Source organism: Marmota flaviventris, chromosome 8 (assembly GCF_047511675.1).
Source record: "Marmota flaviventris isolate mMarFla1 chromosome 8, mMarFla1.hap1, whole genome shotgun sequence".
Classification (NCBI taxonomy): domain Eukaryota; kingdom Metazoa; phylum Chordata; class Mammalia; order Rodentia; family Sciuridae; genus Marmota; species Marmota flaviventris.
In genome coordinates this window covers 2042709-2061526 of record NC_092505.1, presented here as the reverse complement: position 1 = coordinate 2061526, position 18818 = coordinate 2042709, and the positions used below count along the sequence as shown (strand labels likewise).

At 60.1% G+C, this 18818-nt stretch overlaps 1 protein-coding gene across 2 annotated transcripts in view; it reads left to right on the top strand.

The window, feature by feature from the left end:
• Agpat3 (1-acylglycerol-3-phosphate O-acyltransferase 3) overlaps positions 1-18818 on the top strand; it is a 77959-nt gene that overhangs the window by 3260 nt on the left and 55881 nt on the right. The window contains exons 2-3 of one of the 2 annotated variants that reach the window (XM_027929166.2): positions 12967-13026; positions 16201-16289. The gene's annotated coding sequence lies outside the window, so the exon portion shown is untranslated. The remainder of the gene's footprint in view (positions 1-12966; positions 13027-16200; positions 16290-18818) is intronic. The other variant, XM_027929168.2, reaches the window with a different exon arrangement.

The window sequence follows — 18818 nt, the reverse complement described above, 5'->3', positions numbered from 1 at the left end:
GTTTTTCTACCCACCTCCCATGATGCTCCGAAAACTCAATATATGAAAACCCACTTTTCTAAACCAAGGAACTAAGTGATTGGCTCGATACCTATATTGGTCTTAAGATTTTTCACTTGTAGGAGGCTGTGCTTGCCAGACAGCGGCTCAGAAATTCCATCCAAAACAAGAGAACGGCCATGTGCTGAGTGTGATGCTGGATGGGGGGCGGGGGGGGGGGCAGCCCGTCGGTGTGCACAACTCGGGGCAGGCTGAACGCGGAACGCAGGGGCTGAAGAGCTGCTGGTGACTTTTTTGGCAGGGGGGGGTGGCTGGGGACTGAACCCCGGGCCCCACCCTTGCTGGGCAAGTTCACACCACTGCGCTTCACCCCAGCCTTTTGAATTTTGAGACAGGGTCTTGCTAAGTTGCCAGGTTGTCCTGAATGCGAGGCCTCCTGTCTCGGTGTGCAGCGTGGTGGGGACGACAGGCCTGCCCCATGGTGCTGGCCCATGAGCTGATGCTCAGGGCGGGCTTCCCAAGGACTGATTTCTGATTCTAGCTGCTGTCCTGGTGTGACTGGAGTCGCCGAGTGAAAAGAGTGTCCGTCCTTCTTCCTAGGGAGGTGCACAGACGCTGTTCTTGCAGAGAAGTTTGCAGTGGGTGTACTTTGAGTCTGGTCTGGTAGTGGTGATTTTTGCCAGAGGAGTCAGAAATCAGATTGTGAAGGGAAGACCACTCAGTTGGGTTGTGTGGGGAGCAGGTGCCCGGGTGAAGCTCAGCCTGTGAGAGAGGTTTGCTGGGGTAGCTCTGGAGCCTGGAGGGAGGGGCAGGAGCCGCGGTGGAGGAGGCTGGAGGGAGGTGGCTCTAGAGCAGCTCTGAGGAAGGGCCGGCCAGCGCAGGACAGAGCCCCTCACCTCCCTCAGGATGCTCCGTGTGCGTGCCCCGTAGAGTTGCCCCTATGGTGCGGCCTGAGCGTGCCCCTGCAGAGGTCCCAGGGTGCTGCAGTGAGCTCTTAGCTCCCCTGGGGTCACTCTCCCTGCCCCCTTGCAGCAGCTCTGTGGCCGAGAGCAGGAAAGCCCCTGGCTCTGGGTGGCGGACTTGAGTAACTTTGATAATCCACAAAGATGGAAACACACAATCTCATGTGTGAGCCATAAGTGATGGGCAGTATTTTGGTTCAGCTTTAGAAGTAGCCTGGGGCTTCAGCAGGCCCTCTGAACCCCCGCTGGGTGGCTTTGCTGGGACCAGCAGGCAGCTGGCATGTGGGGATGCTTGCCAGGTAGGAGCAGTGCTGCCCGGCAGACCCTGGAGACCAGAGCGCACTTTCCAGCAGAGGGCGCTGCCTTCTGATTCCCACGACGGGGGCAGGTGTGCTGTGGCTCACTTGGGTCTTGCTCCAGGCTGGTGGTTTCATTTTCCTGGAACCCCATCGTACCTTTTAATTTCTTTCTTTGAGTTTTATTGAGTTATTGGTTACAGAGCGTTTCTTTTTGATCAACAAAGTTACATAAACATTGCAGAGACAGCTGCTGACAGGGACCAGGCAGGAAGGTCAGGGAAGGGCGGTGGGCAACGGCAAACAGGGCTTGTGGCCCAGGCTGCCTCCAAGGGCCTGGCTTGCCTGACCACCACCACTGACCTCAGACACATGTGGCCTGGCAGAACCAGGACCAGATTTACCATGTCAATGTTCTTCCAAAAGAAGTCAGAAATCTGGATTTTCCTGCAAGTTGTTTATTTTTAACACCGCACATGCAAAACTAACAATGTTGCTGTCGGATTCAGCCCCAGGCCACTGTCTTTGCAACTTCCTGTTTGTAGCATTTGTTTATTTCTTGAAATGAATAGCTGAGCTAATTAAATGAGGACAAAATGGGCACTTCCAAAACACATGCAAGGGAAACAGGAAATTAATAGCAAAACTAAACATTTTATGTGTATGTGAAAGCCGAGAGTTCTCCACCCTGCCTCAGGCATGGCTGCTGGGCACAGGCCAGGGCTCCTGTGATGGTCTGAGAAGTGGGCAGGAAGTGGGCAGAAGCTGGGGAGCCCGGTGGATGCCACATCACTCAGGGGACTTGGTGAGAATTCCGTGTGGAGGTCAGGTCTGTAAAGGGACATCTCCAGCGCAGTGTAGGTCACTGGAGGCCTGTCTCCTGGTGCACACGTGAAGAGTCCTCCAGCGGCCAGTGCTCTGGCCTCGAGGTGGCCTCCAAGAGTGACTGTGCTGGATCCTGCACCAGCGTACACTCTGGGTGGCCACGCTGGACTCCTTCCTGCAGACAGGGCGGTCAGAGTGCTGTCTGCTGGCCTTGGCCGCCCTCCCTGCTCAGCAGCTGGGAGTCCCTGTGTTCGCCGGCCCCCATGTTTTCTCTGTGGCCGTGTGCTCACGTCCATTCCCTGCTCGTCAGGTGGCCGTTTCTCTCGGCGTCCTTCTCATCTGGCCTCTGTGCTGTGCACCCTCTCGACTCGGCCCCCCTGGGCTCCTTTCCTGGGCAGGCCTTCCGCTTGCTTAGTCTTGTTTTTACAACTTATTCACCTCTTTTTTGGGGCATTGCCTCCCTGTGCTGCTTAAGAAGGTCCTTCTGAGCCCAGGCACACGTGCGTTCTCGTTCTCTTGTGAACTGTGAGGTTCCTTGGCAGTCCCTGGACCCTCGGTCCCTGCAGAGTGACTGTGTCTTGGCAGCTGGGTCCTGTGAGCCCGCGATGCTCCGCCTGCCGCCCTGTCCCTGTGTTCCCAGCTGCACTGAGTTTTGTTGCTTTTGTAAATCGTGTTTTTGAGATGCCTGGCTCCTCGAGGTGCTGCAGAGGGATGCAGTTGGCTCTGGGGTACTGATCCAACCGCCAGTGACCCGACCGTTGCCGATGGTTCCTTTGTGTGTTTTGGAACCTTCTGTGTCGAGATCCACAGCCTCTGGGAATGGCTGAGGTCTGTTTCCTCTGGGGGCTTCAGCAGCCTCCTTTCTGCTTTGCTGCCTGGGCGGAGCGCAGTGGGGCACCCCATCTCGTCCTGACCCAGAGAGTGTCCCAGGCTCCCCTTCTGGGGTCGGTACAAACACAGTGGCTGCCTGGTTCTGACCCGTTGCTCCTCCTCAGAACATGGAAAGTGCGAATAAACTGCCGCAAAACACGAAGGTACGAAGGCGAGAGGCCTCCCCTCACCAGGTGCCTCAGCAGGTGCCCGCCCAGGGAGGTCACGTGGCTGAGCGCTGGCCACACTGTGGGCAGTGGAATGCTGGTGCAGGTGTGGTATGGCTGCCACACCCGTGCAGCCACCGTGGGGGCCTGAGACTGCAGGGCGGCTGTGTCCCACAGAGGTGTGCGCCTCTCAGGAGCCAGGTGCTGAAGGCCTGCGGTAGGTTTATTATCACAGCAACCCAAATGCCTGTTTTCAAATGAAATGAGACAACAGCTCTGGTACCCAGTGATCCACTGCCTGTGGTCAGTGGTGGCCCAAAGGTATTAAATAGCCCAGAATGAACACTTCCTGAGTTTGAAGCGTCACCCCATTCTGCGTGCCTAGTGAACTCTGACCCCTCCCTGCCCCATCCTACATGGGACGAGAAGCACCCCTTTCTCTAGCCTGCCCCCACTGTGCGCTGCCTGCTGGCGAGATGCTCAGTGATCCTCCTGGTTACCAGATCCACTGTCTGGGTGTCTGCACTGTGATCAAGTGACCCCCAGTGACCTGATGGTGGCCCTGAAGTTAAAAAGTGGACACATTAAGGAGGTGCTGGGCATAAACACAGAAGGACAGGTGGACTCCGGCGAGACGGGGCGATGCTGCAGGACCTCAGGAAGCCCGCATCTGCAGCAGGGTAGCACTCCTCACAGACACCCGGCAACGTCCCGAGGATGAGGGGCACCACCATATTCACGCGGGGGAGAAGCAGCCCCGGTCCTGCTGGTCACTCTCCCGAGGATGGTGGCCAGCCATGGGAAGCCCAGAGTGCGCCATTATGTCCACGTGAGGTGCCAGCAGGGCGCGTGGGGCACGGGCACCCCTGGGGCACCCCCGCGCTCCTCCTGGTGCTGGTGCACCTGAGGTCTGGGCACCTTCAGCACTTGGGCGAAGTGAGATCAGGAGAGTCGCAGGAGGCGGGCGGCGGGTCCAGAACATACCAGGGGAAGCCAGCTGTGCCTGAGCAGGGGCTCAGAACAGCGGCACCTACGGCCAGCAGGTCACGGCCATGTCTCAGGCGACGCCGGTGCTGGTGCCACACCACTTCTGCTGGGAGTATTGCTGGCTTGGCCGCCCTCAGGCGGAGGGGGGAGGTGACAAGGCTGTCCCCTGGCCGTGGGCTTCTCTGGAGTCCTGGTTTGTTGGCTCATGGACTGCGGTTCCTACCTTTCTGCCCTCCCTCCGTAAGCGACAGGCAGTCCCCCCCATTCCTGGAGCTTTGGCCCCCTCTCCTTTCTTGTCAGACGGCGCGTACTTGTTCCGTCATTGTCAGAAGGGACCACCTAGGCCCTCCGTGCTCCCTGTGTCTGCTTTTGTGTTATTTCTTCCTCCCTGGGGTTTATCCAGGGTGCTCTTCCAAGGCTGTTTTGGGGTGGAAGCTCAGCTTTGTGATGTTCTCCGGGCTTACTTCCTTGGCGCGGGTTCCCTGGAGAGACCCGGGGCTGGGCCGTCCTGCTGTGCGGGGCTGGGCCGTCCTGCTGTGCGGGGCTGGGCATCTGAGCTCGGGGTTTTCATTGTTCAGTTCTGAGGGCTGAAGAGTTTGCCTGACTCGCCCCGACCCCCGAGTTTCGCAGCGGGTGCTGTTGTGCCCTGAGTGCGGGGCCGTAGGTCAGTGCTTATTCCTGGCTTGGGCTCAGAAGCCTCCCGGGCAGGGCCGTGTGGGGCTGGCTCTGGTTTCTCCCAGGGCTCCACGTGGGCTGTGTCGCCCTGGGCCCCGTCCTGGGCTCTGGCCTCCTGCCTCGTGGGGCGAGGGCTGCACCCTGCGTCCTCCCAGGTCTGCCACAGGTGCCACTCTGCCGCGTGCTCCTGAGCTCCCCGGGGTGCGAGCGTGGCCCTCCGACCGCGACGTCCCCGCCGTCATGCCCCCAGGCCTCTGACACACCGTCCATCCGTCCTCTGGGCTTTTCTCTGCTGCCTTCTGGGTTATTTGTTCAGCTTTGTCTCATCTATTTAGTCAGTTTTTAAAAGCAATTTATTTCAGTGGTTATATTTTTCATCTCTAAAAGTTCTCTGGCGCTATTTGATAATAATACAAGTGGAATGACAGAATCTGAGCTTCTTTCTTTCTCTTGCTGGGGTGGGGATGGAACCCGCGGCCTCGTGTGTGCCAAGCAGGGGAGCAAGTGCTCTACCCCTGTGCTTCCTCCGGCCTCCACCCTTTATGCTGCTGCCCGTCGCTCAGCCTCGTCCACGTGCCTGTGGTCCTGGGTTTTGGGCAGCTTCAGGTCAGGAGTGGGACTGATCTGAAATCACTTCAGGTTAATTTCCTGCACTCAGAGGGGACCTGTGAAGAGGTCACTCACTAGGAAGGAAAAGACCCCAACAGAATTCCGAGTCTAGAGGTTGCTGGTGGTGGGCGTGAAGCTCTCCGAGTCCAGGTGGATGAGCAGGACAGGACAGGTGAAGGGACAGTGGCCTTGAGTGGAAGGATGCTGGGGAACCTTGTCCTGGTGGACAGCTGCTTCGCAGAGGCAGAGGGCAAGGTCCGGGGCCTTCCACTGTGCCTTCCACTGGAGCACCGCCCATCCGTCATCACCCGGACTTTGAACCAATCTGGGACACACTTTCAAAACTGAAGCCCTGGTGTCCTGAACTTCCCTGTCACTGTCCGACTGCAGATGGAGAAGGGGCCATCACTATCCTGTCTGGCAGCTGAAGAACCACCACAGGGCACTGTGCGTGGGACCCCCAGCGATGCCCGGGAGCGTGGCGTTTAGAGGGTGACTTCTGAAGGAGGCTGACTGATGGTGAGCCAGGAGCGTGGTTTATAAAAGGTGGAGCCTCTCAGCCCAGCAGACTTTGAAAGCAGGAATTAAGTGTAAAGGGAAGGCTGCCGGCCCGGCGCCTCTCCTGGGCTGTGCCCCCAGACCCACTTCTCCCATCTTCGTGTCTCCATGGCCGTCTGACCCCTCCTCCATCCACAGCCCTGGCCCGGCTTCACCCCTCACCTGCAGCACCCAGGGGTGCCCATCAAGTCCCCTGTGCTGTACGCGAGGCCACAACTCAGAGGTCCAGACGTTGGGAGCTCCATGTGGCTCCTCTTCACGCTCCCTGCTCCCCACCTCCAGCCTTCAGACTTCTCCGCCAGGCGCTCTCTGCCCTGGGCCCGCCTCTTCCCTGGGCCTCCTCTGACAGCCTTCCTGTCTTCCCTCCCCCTGTTACCCAGCCAGTCCCCCTTCCGGAGTCTGAGTCAGGTGTGTGCACACGCAGGCTGCACCACGGCACGCACGCTGTCTCCGCACCTGAGTCAGGTGTGCGCACATGTAGGCTGCACCATGGTGGGCGCGCTTCTCTGCACCTGAGTCAGGTGTGCGCACACGCAGGCTGCACCACGGTGGGCGCGGTGTCTCTGCACCTGAGTCAGGTGTGCGCACATGTAGGCTGCACCACGGTGGGCGCACTTCTCTGCACCTGAGTCAGGTGTGCGCACACGCAGGCTGCACCACGGTGGGCGCGGTGTCTCTGCACCTGAGTCAGGTGTGCGCACACGCAGGCTGCACCACGGCACGCGCGCTGTCTCTGCACCTGAGTCAGGTGTGCGCACACGTAGGCTGCACCACGGCACGCGCGCTGTCTCTGCACCTGAGTCAGGTGTGCGCACACGTAGGCTGCACCACGGCACGCGCGCTGTCTCTGCACCTGAGTCAGGTGTGCGCACACGTAGGCTGCACCACGGCACGCGCGCTGTCTCTGCACCTGAGTCAGGTGTGCGCACACGCAGGCTGCACCACGGCACGCGCGCTGTCTCTGCAGTCCACTTGGTTTTCTTCTTGCTTTTTCTAGCGCTGGGGATTGGACTTGGGGCACAAGCACACTAGACAAGTGCTCTCCACCGAGCTGCGCCTGGCCTCTGCAGCCCGCTTCTTCCAGTGATCCTGCTGACCTTCCCTACTGCCCTTGTCCCTGGGTAGGACTAGGGGGCTGTGCTTGGCCCTGTGGCATGGACGTGGGGGTACGGCACCCATGGTGAGCACTGGAGCTGTTCCCACCTCCCCGGCTTCAGCGGGTAGGAACCCTTGCATGGCTCTCCTGGGGTTATCAGCCAGGCTGTGGAGACAGACTCCACATTTTGGACTCTAGATTCGAGTTGCCAGCTGTCAGGGCACACCTGTTCCACTCACCGGGAGCTTTTGGAGAACGGCGGGGATGCAGGTGCTCGACAGACTGACGTTCCCACTCGTTTCCTGGGCCTGAAAGCCAGTAAGCTGATCTCGCGCGGCCATGGCTCCCGTCACGAACCCGCAGTCGCCTCGCTGGTGCTGTTCCCGATGTGTGAAGTTGGCCACTGAGGACGGGTGGCAGGGCACTGGTCAGCCGTGCTGCGCACAGGCCTGGTCTCCCCTTGGGCTCGAGGCTGGATCTGGGTTGTGCTCAGTGGAGCCGCAGCTCCAGCTCCGTGCTCCCCGGCAGCGGCAGCGTTGGAGGGAGCCCGTGTGTGCCAGGCCTGCCATGTGAACCCTGACTGGGCTGCCGGGGACCTGGTCACAAGCACCTCACCGAGAAAGGACCCCGGGCCACAGTGCCCTCGCTGCCTGGCTCTGCTGTTGAAACTGGTCCTGAACATGAGGGTCCCGGCCTCGTGCCCAGTGCTGAAGAGCAGACACCTGAGAATCACTGAGACCAGGAAACAGGTTTTGCTTAAAGGGGAGAGGGCGTCCAGAGCTGGGAGTGGGGTGTCCTGCCCCTTTCATAGATTTCAGCTCTACGTGACCAGAGGGCAGGAAGACAGCCTTCCAGGGGGTGATTGCTTGTAGTGGGAAGGGATCCTTCCCCTCAGTGGAGGCTGTCAGCAACCAGGTGGTGGGGACGTGCCGTCTACCCATTTCCTTGTCTTGGACAGTCAGCTACCTGTCCTTTGCCCTTCTCACTGTCTCCTTCCTCCTCCGGGTGGCTCTCCCAGGGTGGCCTCGTCAGCCCCTGTCCTGTTCCTGTCCTTGTTCCTGGGCTGTAGGGCTGCGTGACCCCTGAGCAAGGACTCATCCTGTTTCCGGGTGTGCGTGTGCCGGGGAGGTCAGGGGAGCTTGGAGGGGTGGTGGCTCCTCCTCCCTCACCGTGGTCTCCACAGACCTGCTGTTGGTCTGTGTTGGCCAGGAGATCACCACCCCTGTGCTGGCTCAGGGCTCCTGGGCCTGAGTCCTCCCATGCCCAGCAGGCTGAGGGCAGCCTCCAAGCCACCCAGTGGGGCAGAGAGACGCTGCCACTGCCAAGCCGCGCGAGCTCCTCGTCCACCTGCCTGCCCTCTCTGGGCTGCTTTCTGGAGAGCAGAGACAAGGGCGTTTGCGGGGCATGCTGGCTGATGCTGTGAGTCCCTCGAGACATTTTGGAGTCTGGCTTCATGGGCAGGCATTACCACAGCTCAGAGCAGGGGAATTCCCGTCCTTAGGGAATGCGGGTGAGGAGTACCCCAGACACCTGTAACGCCTTGATGGTGGCGCAGGTTTCATAGACCTGGCCCATCATTCCCTGTCCTGCATCTACCCGAGCCACGATGCCCGTGGCCTCCTGGGCTGGCAGTCAGTGGGCAGGGACGGCGAGGCGACCTGGATTCCCATCAGCTGGACACTGCCTGGAACGGGGGCCGGATGGAGGGGAGTGCACTGTCTGCCCAGCCTGGTGGTCTTCCTGACACGGGAAGGGGAGAGAGGATAAAAATAACTTTAGAAAGAAAAGAAACTTGGAAAGGAAATGATGATCACTAACTGTTCTCACTTTTCATCCATCACTTACTTATTCCAGAAAGGAATCCATTTCTTCCAGATTTTCTGGAAGAGAAAAAAATGAGAAGTATTTAATACTGTCATATTTTTATTGTGCACCTTGCGGTTTTGTGGTATTTTGGGGAATGGCTTGTCTTCTCTTTTTAGTTAAGAAATACTGTAATATGTGAAAATACATAAAGTATGGGACCCCTGTGCCTCCCATCTAGTGGAGGAATGGCCATGTGGATACGTTGGACCGAAACCTTGTGGAATTCTTCCCACGTCAGTGGCTGGGGGAGGCGCCCACTGTCCCTGCACACAAGCTGAGCCACAGGGCTCTTGAGCCACTGGAGAAGAGGCTGGTGGGAGCTGAGGGCACTCAGGGTGCCACCACACCTGGCACTTTTTTTTTTCCTTTTTTACGTGGGAGGGAACCTAGGGCCTCATGCCTGCTAAGCGTGCACCGAGCGTGGCAAAGAGCAGACGTCACTCCCTGTATTTCTGAATTTCTTAGCACAGGAACGTAAGAGGTGCACGCCTGTAGTCCCCAGACACTGGGGAGGCTGAGCCAGGAGGATCGCAAGTTCAAGGCCAGCCTCAGTAACTTAGCAAGACCTGTCTCAAAGTAAAAAAGGCTGGGGACATGGCTCAGTGGTCGAGTGCCCCAGTGGGGAGGTTCGAGCACAAAAATCGCTACTGGTTGTGTAGCTGTGACACCACAGGCATTGTGTCTTCTCCCCTCCTGGCTGGGATGCCAGCCTGGCCAGGGCACATGTGCGCACATGTCCCTGGGCCACCTTGGAGGCTGACCAGGCCATGTGTTTGCTCTCTGGAGGGCCCTGGTGGCCTTGACCTCCTTGTCTACCCAGGGAGGGGAGCAAGTGGCCCCAGCTCCAGGGGCCCAGGTCCCATGTCCCCCTCCCTCTTGCAGCTCTGGGACGTTGGGGACACTTTCCCAGGCCAACCCCCCCCCGGCCCACCCCCGGCAAGTCTTAAAAGCAGGAGCTCCACGTAACTGAGCCAGGGCATCCCGTCAGACCACGTGGCCTCCGGGATGTGGGCCGCTGGAGCCGGGTTTTCCCCTTGTTATTCAGCCCAGCTTGTTTGGAGAGTCCTAAATAGGCCTAGGGCTGAGGGCCAGGTCACATGTCCAGCCCCCGCTTCCCGCCCCCTTCACCCCTGCTCCCCCACCCGGCCTCCCCCTCCCTCCCGCCCTTTCCCACCCTCCCCCTCCCTCCCTCTGGCTCCATATTCTGGAGGTGTAGGGCTACAGGGGTTGGGTAATGCCTCCTTCAACCAGCAAACCAGGCTGCAGTCCCTCTGCTGAGTTGGGCTGAGGGCTGCTCGGCCCGCTCGTGGGTGAAGAGGACAACGGGAGTAGCCTCGGGCGCCCTCGTTCCTGGGCGCTCCTGACCCTGTTTCTGCTCAGGGTGGCCCTTTGCGTCTGAGGGAGCCCTGGCAGCATCTGCCCTGCCTGGGGCTGGCTGACCTGGCTCACTCTTCAGGTCCCAGTGCCCCCTAGCCTGGAGGTCTGAGGCACTCACCGAGTGGCAGGATTCTGCCATCCGTCCTTGGTGAGAGGACCGTCAGCATTCCAAAGCTGATATTTGGTGATTGTGGTACAGCTTCTCTCTCTGTCTCTGCCCTCTGACTTCCTCTGGACTCCCTGGAATCACTCAGCATCGACCATCGCGCCTCATTGTCCCTTCAGATGGTAACGTTCACCCCACAGGTTTGAAGTGAAGGCTCGGGGAGTCTTCCTCTTGGCTGGGGTGTGGCGTTGTGAGCCGCAGGTGGCTCTCGGCCTGAGGTATTAACCGTCCTTACAGAGGGGGTTGCCGACCTTGCTCCAGGAGGGCCCCGGAGACCACAGTGGCCAGGTGCCACGTGCGCCTTGGTGACAGTCTGGCTGGAAACCCAGCTGTGTCCTGTTTCTGGACACGTGGGGTGTGCGGTGTAGACGGGCTGTTCAGTGGATTCCGGGCCTGGTTGCTGAATTCATCAGTGTGATAACTGCTCTGGTTACGGAGGATGCCGCACCCTGAGGAGAGACCCTCGGGGTACTTAGGTGTGAAGCACTGTGGGGTCTGAGCAGCCCTCTGGCCAGGAACGGGGAGGTGTGAGGAGGAGCCAGGAGCCCAGCCTGGAGGCTCGGGGTCAGGGAGCCAAGACCTGGTGGAGCCAGGTGTTCCGGTGTGAAGTGATCGCGAGAGGCTGGAGTTAGTGGAGGGAAATAAAGGACAGGAGGGAGTTCTTAGGAAGGAGCCCCCGGGAGCAGAGGGGCTGCTCCAGCCCCAGCCCTCGGAGAGCTTCTGGCCTTGGCCCAGGCTGGGGTGCAGTGTCGCTGCAGCTAGCAGAGAGCCTCTCGTCTCCCCCAGTCAGCACCTGGCCTGAGCTGCAGGCTGCTGGGCCTCAGCCTTGCAGAGCTGACGGCGAGACGGAAGGGGTCAGGCCGACTCAGCCACAGCCTTTCCAGGACCAAGCCCGGTGACAGCTGAAGGCCTGCCACCATGTCCAGCGTCCAGTTCTCAGTGACCGCAGCCACCGTAGGAGAACTGTCAGTCATCCAGATGGGAGTCAGCAGATGAGGGGTTCAGGGCTGTGGGTGGATGTTCCCTGAGTTCAGCGACAGGCCAGCTGAGCCGTGGAGAGGAGAGCAACGGCGCGTTCAGTCGATGTTGCCGGAGATGAGGTGGCGAGCCTGAGGACACAACACCGTGACGTGGGGCAGAGAGAAGAAAGAAAAGGGGGCCCTGGAGCAGCCTCATCTGGTGGAACAAGGGGCACGTGGTAGGAAGCACTGGAAGAAAGGCAGCTGTTCTTCCAATTGGATGAAAACTCATGTCCAAGAAGCCAGCGCCTCCCGAGCCGAGGAAACAAAACCACAGCAGCGCACGTCACGCGCGTCACAGGGCTGATGCTCAAGCCCAGTCAGACCTGTCCCGCGCCAAGGAGCGGGTGAGAATTAGAACAGGTTCTCCTTGGAAACTGCAGTTCAGAGACAAGGAGGGGCAGTACTGGGCCCTTCTGCGGAAAAGCAGCGGCTCGACCCTGCCTCACAGCACGTTGACAGTTAGCTAGAAGCGGGTCCCCGAGAGAGTGAGACCTAAAGACCGGAGAGGAAAGGCTGTGTCGCCGGCCTGCCTCGGCCAGCTTGGCCGACTGATGCTTCTCACAGTCCTGGGGGCAGCAGGTCCCGGGTCTGGGTGCCGGCAGATGGGCTTCTGCCCGGGTCCTTCCCCACTGCCCTCGCCTGGCGGAGGGGGAACAGGCCCGCCCAGGCTGCGGGCCCACTCTCAGCCCCCAGAACCTCATGAGGCCCCACCTTCATGTCCTGTCACGTTAGGCTCTGGGGGAGGGGACACAGCCCACGGTGTGTGTTCAGTGGAACAGATGGCATTGCGACGTGAGGCATCAGGGCGAACCTTGGGGACATGGGGAAAAAGGCCAGTCACGAGGAGACAGATGTGTGATCCCAGCAGAGTTCCGGAAGTGGTGGGAGTCAGAGGCCAGAAAGGCGGGTGGCAGGGCCTGGGGAGGGGCTGGGGTGGGTGTTTCGCGGGAGGGGCAGGTTGTGGAGATGTCTGCCCAGTGTCAGGCGGCCAGTGCCCCGGCCTGTGCACAGGCGCAGTGAGATGGTGAGTTTTCTGTTTACAGCAAATGAACCCAGGATTGGCTGACCTGGGTGGGCTCGCTGTGACGGAGGGAGGGCTTGGTTGGGCTGGTGTCGGGGGACTGTGGGAAGGGGCAGTGTGGTCAGGAGGCTGGCAGAGCCCTGGGGGTGGAGGAGCAGGAGGCCTGGGACCTTTTGCTCCACCCGGGGACAGGCCACCTCTGGCTGCTCCCAGAGCCTCAGGGCTGCAGGTTGCCGTCCTGTCCTGGGATGTGGCCTCCAGCTGCCTCAGGGTCTGCTCATGTCCAAGGCGTCCATTGGCCTCTTTGTCACCTACTGATGGGCCCCAGGGGCGGTGCTCTGGTGCTGGTGGGAAGGGAAGGTGAAAGTGCAGCTCTGGGTCCCTCCCGGCCTCTGTTGACAGGAGCCTGCCCGTCCGGTTCACCTGGCGGTCCCGTTCCCTCACTCATGGTGTGTCCTCTCCCTTCCAGGCCCTTCAGGTCAGACATCTCCGAGGAAGTCGTTGCCTGCCCCGCTGACCGCGTGCCTTGGTGAGTGCCGAGGGTGCCTGCAGCATGCCGCGTTTCCATTCGTGTCCCTGGGCCCCTTGGTGACATGGCCAGCTTTGGCCAGCAGAGGCTGGAGACCAGTGACCTCTGCACCCCAGGTTCCCACCAGCTTAGATGTGGCTGTTGGGGCCACGGGGGCCGTGGGCGCCGCAGGCCTCAGTGTGATGCCCGTTGGCGTCTCCAGGGCCTGCGTAGGTAGTTCCTGTGCTCAGAAGGGGGTCCACAGAGCTGCTGCCGTCTGCTCCAAGTCTGCATGATGAAGTTCAGATACTTCTGTTCCTGGGAGGGAAGAGCTAAGCTGGAAGGGGCCAAGCCCAAGTGTCACTGGGCCAAGGCCACTGCTGGGGCACAGCTGGGGTAGGGGTCCCCTCAGCAGAGCGGCCCCAGAAGCCCCTGGGTCTCCTTGAGACTGGCTGGTAGCCCTCCATCTGGGACCCCTGGTGAGGCTCTGGGTCAGTGCACATGGACCTGAGAGGTGGAGCCTGCTCCTGCAGGAAGCCCCCGGAGCCTGTGCTGGTGGGGATGCAGAATTGGCTGGCCATTCAGTCAGGTGACAGGCCCCCAGGCCCGAGGACAGAGCTGCCCCTCCAGGAGGTCCGCAGGCCTGGGGCATCTCTCCTGGGCTCCCACAGCCCCTCCTAGGGGTCTGCATCGTCCCCCGGGGCCTGCTGGTGTTAGGGCTGCGCCACAGGCTCATCCACGGTGGTCAGGCCTGGGCGGGGGCCTTGGCTCTCCTCCGTGGACCTGGAGACAGCTGCCTTGGAAGTGCCTTCTGTGGTCTGCCTGGAAACTTCTAGGGTTAGCGCGCAGTCCAAGTTCTCAGTGGGCAGTGGCCAGGCAGCGTAAGCTCCTGGGTCGCAGCATGACCCTGGTGGCCGAGAGCCACTGCTCCATGAAAACACACCTGATGGGACAGACGCAGCCTGCCGCCAATCCAGTGGTTATTTAGGAAATCTGACTCAAAATAGCGTCAGCCCTGTGGCCCGGGCCCTGAAATGCCTCTTTTTTCCTGAGTTGAAATGACTTTGTGTGGCGTCTCTGTGGGAGTGAGTGCTTTATTGACTACTCTGTAAGAGCCACTGTCCCAGTGAGGGCGCTAGCCGGGCGCCCCTGCCCTCCAGCTCTCCCAGTCAACCAACGCTTGCTCCTTATTGATCTGCTACTTAGCCGTGTGCTTTGTTAAATCGCTGCAAACTACTACTATGTACAAAAGAAAACAAAGCACATTGTACCTAAAGCTAAACCCTCCCTGCTCCTTTCTTTTGACTTAGAATAGTGGTCCCCTGCTGGGCTGCCAGGCAAGGTGAAAAGGGTTGGGGGTGGCATCGGGGACCGGAGCCGGGGAGGCGCCTGGTCTCGGGCACACTAACCCTTGCTGTGCTGGGGTTCCACGCCCCAGAGGAGACGTGAGAGGGCAGAGGCTCAGACTTTGCCCCGCCGGGCGTCTGGGGAGGCCGGTGTCCTGCAAGGGAAGCCCTTTTCTTAGACGCAGCAGCAGATCTCACCAGGTTCAGGGCCGTGGAGGAGCCTGTGGAAACCACCATAGACAGAAGGTCAGAGGGAGTTAGTTTTTTTCTTAATATTTAAATTTTAATTATAGAAGTTAATATGCTTGTAAAAACTGCACCCAGATGCAAATCCAATGAGCAGCTGAAAGTGTGCTTCCCCTGAGCCGTGGGGGATCTGTGCAGCCCTCGGCGTGCGGCAGCTCTGGGGTGTGGGTGCCTTCGCGGCCAGGTGGCGCTGTCTTGGGGCTCTCTTAGCACAGAGCTGCTCATCTGTTAAGGCCTCTGTGTTTGTGCACGTCCTAAACCACACACATGTGCCTTGCACACGTCCATCTGGGTGATCTTTCAGTGCAGACGCCTGGCCATCCGTCATGGCTGCGGCATGGCCTGGAGAGCCAGTGGAGCTGGTGGGCTCGCCCTGTGTTGAGGGGCTGGCTGGGGTCAGAGGTCACCTATCCAGATCAGAGGAGCCCTGGCTGCTGGCTGGCCCAGATGCTGCCTTCGTGGAAGGTGGACTTTGCCTTCCATGTGGTGTGGACCTGGCCCTGCCTCTGTCCCTCTGGCCTGTGCTCTTTGTAAGTCCCTAAGGTGTCAAGGTGGTGCCCACGTGGCCTGGGCTGGGATCCATTCTCCACTGGGAGCATTGCTACCTGATCCGGGTGGCCGCGCCCCTCCTGTGAGGCATGGGTGAGGGCTCGTGTCCGGCCTCTATTTTCTGGTGCCTGGTGTTCAGCAGCGCTGCTTCCCCAGCCCTCTGTGGTGCTGGCCAGCAGAGATGAGGGGCTGTGGCCTCTGTCCAGCTGTGCTTGGCCTTGCAACTCCTGGGCATGACCATGTGTGTCTTGTCTTACGGACGCCATCTGTCTGACTGGGCGTGGTGCTGGGCGTGGTGCATGATCCAGCAATGAAGGTTGCCTCTGAAGCTGCCTGGCCCCGGGGACCCCAAATGTCTGCCCGTGCTGGTGATTTGGTGCCTCTGTGGCAGGTGTCCTAAGGCTTGAGTGTGTCCTGTGGCGGAGGCTGGAAGGCAGAGTCTGGGAGCTGTCCTCCTCGTCCTCGGGACTCGGCCCTGGTCTTTCCTGATTACTCCCTGGGACCTGGAATCAGGAGGTCAGAGCTGGAGGGCCCTGGGGGGCACCCACCTGATGGTGTACACAGGGGGCCGCACCTCACGCCTGCTGTCTCCTTGTCCCTCTAAGCGAAGGTGGATTTCTCTCATGAGGGTGCTGGCCGCTGGAGGCCCTAGCGGAGGGCAGGAGCCGCCTGTGTGAGCACTCTGCCTGCCCATGGCCTCCTGCCACTCTTGTTACTGCCCACAACTGGCCTCGAGAACTTGGGCGTTCTGTGTGGACAGCTGGGCGTGCCCGGGTGGAGGGAGCGTGCTTTCTTCTTCCTGATCTTTCTCTCTCTTACTCTGTTTTTAAGAGACAGAGTCTGCTGTGCTGCCCAGGCTGGCTCCAAACTCATGGGCTCCAGTGACCTCCTGCCTTAGCCTCTGGAGAGGCTGGGACCACAGGTGCTCGCCTGGCGCCAGCTCTCGGGATGGACGCCTCTGTGGCAGGTGTCCTAAGGCTCGAGTGTGTCCTGCCTCAGCACCTGCTCTTCTTGCTCTGATGAAACACATTGTTTCCCTCCTCTTGTCTGACAGTGGTCACACTGATTGATCTTCGGTGGCAAACAGAAAACTCCTGTGTCCTCAGCTTAGCCAGAGCTGGTCGTGGTCATCGGTCTGTCCTTGTAAGTACGTGGCTGGGGCTGGTTTGCTGATAAGTGTCATGGTGAATGTTCGTTTATTCCTGGGCGAGACTGGCCAGTCTTATTCCTGCTGCTTGCCGTGTCCCTCCATCAAGTGAACCACTGCCATTGGAGATGGTGGCACCTGGCAGGGGCCTTAGGTGAGTGTGCACCCTGAATGGACCCTAGTTCCAAGCGTCTTTATCAGGAAGTGGGTTGAGTTTGTGAAGCTGGTGTCCACATCGTCAGAGAGACGCCACGACCTTCTTACAGGTCATCTCATGCCCTCCATCCTGCGTCGACGGAGCGAGCCCCGTCGAGGGGTCACAGGTGTTACCTGACGGCTTTGTGACTGTTAGGCTCTGCTTGCTGATTTTTTAAAAGGACTCTTGCATTTGCTTTCCGTAGTGGTGAGCTCAGGAAGGGCGTCCACCTTTTGGTCTCTACACACTCTCAGAAGAGCGCTTGTTTCTGGGAGTTGGGTCTGTTGTGGTTCTCAATGAGGCGAACTCCCCTGTGCCCCAGTGGGCACCTGGCAAGGTCCGAGGTGGTTTTGATTGACACAGCTGGTGGGGAGCAGCGGCCGCTGGTATCTAGTGGGTGGACATGAGGGAGGCTGTCGTGCAACTGCGTACACAGGACATGCCACCCCAGACAGGGTCCTGCCCAGCTGTGAGTAGGGCGTGGTTGGGAGATCCTGTTAGTGACATGTACTATGTTAGAAATTAACAGAGGACATGGAAAATATCTGTCACGGGGCTTGGGTGTGGGCCCGTGGTGGATTGTGTGCTCAGCGTGGCCGGGCATGGTGCTGCACTGGTAATCCCAGTGACTCGGGAGGCTGAGGCAGGAGGATGGAAAGTTTGAGGCCAGCCTGGGTGACTTTGCAAGACCTTGCTTCACAGTAGAAAACCAGGTCTGGAGGTGCAGCTCAGGGATCCAGCACCTGCTTCAGTTTCCAGCATCAGAAGAGGAAGTGGCGGGGAGGGGGGGGACTTGAAGACCGCTAAGGGCAGGGCCTTGTTTCTGGTTTCACACGGCACACACCCCTGGCGGGCACACACCCCTGGCGGGCACACACCCCTGGCGGGCACACACCCCTGGTGGGCACACACCCCTGGCGGGCATCACTCTGCGCACAGCGGCCCTGGGCCATCTGGATCTGGTGCGCCCCGGGCGGCTGTGTGTCTTCCCGGCACGTCTGCTGCTTACCTTTGAGCCACACTCCTGTCCTTCCAGCCTCCTGTGTCCCGGGCCACGTCTAGGGCTTTGCTTGTCCTTCAGCCTGTGCCTGCGTGTCGCCTCTCACTGCTCCGGTCAGTCTCCCTGCCTCGTGGCCTCTGGCCGCACCCCTGCTCTGGTTTCCCACCCACTTCTCGCTGCCCCTGCGGTGGGATGCACAGCCGTCCCGCACCTGTCCTCCTTGCCCGCCTTCTTCCCGCGGGGCAGGACCTCAAGCCAGCCTTGGGGTTCCCGAGTTTCCGGACTGTGTCTCCCGGCATGCTGGCCACCTGGGTGCCCAGGTCCACCTGCGGCTCTGGAGACAGGCTGGGTCATGGCCTGCAGACGAGGGGCCTGACCCTTGGAGAGGGGACCCTGGAGTGCATCGCAGGACAGCCATGGCCACCAGCACCTGACCCCACGCACGGCTGGGGTCTTCCTACGTCACCTCCTGCTCCATGGCATGAGGCCGTTCCCCTGTGCAGCTGGGGACAGAGCCTGCCCTGCACTCAGGGCCACCCGCAGGTGTTTACACGTGGCATGTGGGGTGTGGCGTGGTGTGGGTGCTGTGTGCAGTGTGGTGTGTGTGTGCTCTGGTGTGCGTGGTGGGTGCTGTGGTGTGCTGTTGCACTGGTGTGTGTGTGCACTGGTGTGTGTGTGTACTGGTGTGTGTGTGTGCGTGCTGGGTGCTGTGGTGTGCTGCTGCACTGGTGTGTGTGTGCACTGGTGTGTGTGTGCGTGCTGGGTGCTGTGGTGTGCTGTTGCACTGGTGTGTGTGTGCACTGGTGTGTGTGTGTACTGGTGTGCGTGTGCGTGCTGGGTGCTGTGGTGTGCTGTTGCACTGGTGTGTGTGTGCACTGGTGTGTGTGTGTACTGGTGTGCGTGTGCGTGCTGGGTGCTGTGGTGTGCTGTTGCACTGGTGTGTGTGTGCGCTGGTGTGTGTGTGTGCTGGTGTGTGTGTGTGCGTGCTGGGTGCTGTGGTGTGCTGTTGCACTGGTGTGTGTGTGCACTGGTGTGTGTGTGCACTGGTGTGTGTGTGTGCTGGTGTGTGTGTGCGTGGTGGGTGCTGTGGTGTGCTGCTGCACTGGTGTGTGTGTGCACTGGTGTGTGTGTGTGCTGGTGTGTGTGTGCGTGGTGGGTGCTATGGTGTGCTGCTGCACTGGTGTGTGTGTGCACTGGTGTGTGTGTGTGCTGGCTGTGTCCCTGGAGGACTGCTTGCTGGGCAGTCCGTGCACACCGGCTGAGTGTGCACTGTGGAGCTGTGGACAGTGGCTGGCTGTGGAGAGGCAGCCTGAGGGGCGGCTCACCCTG